The following is a 1,469-nucleotide window of genomic DNA, read 5'->3' as shown; positions in this document are numbered from 1 at the left end:
GAGCATTTCTTTTTGGATAGAAGAAAATAGAGCCCATATTGACTTGATGTTAAAAGTCTGTTACAGACTCTTGTGCTTCATGATAATAATGCCTGCCTAGCCTGGTTCCCGATCTGTTTGTGCTGTCTTGCCAACTCCTATGTCTAGTAGACAACAAAAAACTATCTGGGACCGGGCTAATGTTGGTGGTGGTGGATTGGTAGATCCATACTGACTCCCCATACCCAGACTTTGACACGAGTAAACCTATACCGCCATTGTTGTTGTTGTTTACATTTACCAGGGTGACACGCGAGTGTACATCTTTGAGATAGTGCCAGAAGCTCCCTATTTCCTGGAATGTGCCAGCTTCAACTCCTCAGAGCCCCACAAGGTATAGACTTTATGTTAACAGCATTTACATCTCTGCTTTTCCCTCTTCCTTTTCTCATTTCCTACATCCCGCTCCTTCTTATTACATGTTTTGTAGTCAATAGATAAAAACATTTCCCTGAATTTGTGACTTGATCTGTCAATCAATTACGCAGGCACCTGTAGACCTGTAGAATCTCTCTGCATGAACTTCCTGTTTTTAGGGCTTGGCCTTCCTGCCGAAGACTGAGTGTGTGGTGCAAGAGGTCGAGGTGGCCAGGGGTCTGAGGCTCAGTAAGACCTCCATAGAGCCAGTGGCCTTCAGAGTCCCCCGCGTCAGAGTGAGATATGGCTGAACGCTGCTATCTAGTGTATATATGGGGGGAATAGGAAAAACCTGCAGTTATTTGATGACTTTTCAGACCAGGGCCTCAAAGAACTACCAGTAAAAAGGGTCTGCTATGTGAACCCCTGTTTGTACTTAGTCTGTGGAGTTTGAGCTGTTTGAGTTCTGAACTAATCCTGTTGTGTCTCGTCTCCCTCCTTCCTTCTCTCCGTCCGTCCACAGAAAGAGTTCTTCCAGGATGATGTGTACCCAGACACAGCAGTGTGGTGGGAGTCTTCTCTGACAGCCTCAGCCTGGCTGGCTGGTTCTGATGGGAAGCACCAGTCCGTCAGCCTCAAGCCCAAAGACATGACCCCAGGTAGGGGCTAACCTCAGCTCTGCTCCGCCCAGGCACATATAGTACAAACAGTGGACTGAAGTCAACAGCATTACTGTTAGATCCACCATTTGAATGTCAGATGAGAAGCCGAGCAGATACAGTTTATAAGGGGCAACCTATCCACTCTTTCATGGGCCAAGTCCTGGGTTTGACAAGATTATCTGCCTTGTGCTTTGACATGATGGTGACACTAGCTAAATCTATTCTGACAGCCAATCGTCAATCAACTCAATGTGAGGCAGAGATCTTCTATAACGTAGAATTGCCGATACAGGCTTTGAGCAAAGTCTTGTGGATCGGTGTACCTGGAATGACACATGTACAGTGGCAAGAAAACGTATGTGAACCCTTTGGAATTACCTGCATTTCTGCATACATTGGTCATCAAATGGG

At 46.2% G+C, this 1,469-nt stretch overlaps 1 long non-coding RNA gene across 1 annotated transcript; it reads left to right on the top strand.

Moving 5' to 3' along the window:
- Positions 1-259: 259 nt before the first annotated feature.
- On the top strand, positions 260-1,434 carry LOC135565887 (uncharacterized). The gene is made up of 3 exons (XR_010461870.1): positions 260-373; positions 576-692; positions 920-1,434. It is a non-coding gene; the product is annotated as an uncharacterized LOC135565887 (long non-coding RNA).
- The last annotated feature ends 35 nt before the right edge of the window (positions 1,435-1,469 follow it).

Source organism: Oncorhynchus nerka, unplaced genomic scaffold, assembly GCF_034236695.1.
Source record: "Oncorhynchus nerka isolate Pitt River unplaced genomic scaffold, Oner_Uvic_2.0 unplaced_scaffold_11468, whole genome shotgun sequence".
NCBI classification, from domain to species: domain Eukaryota; kingdom Metazoa; phylum Chordata; class Actinopteri; order Salmoniformes; family Salmonidae; genus Oncorhynchus; species Oncorhynchus nerka.
This window is presented reverse-complemented; position numbering and strand designations above follow the sequence as displayed.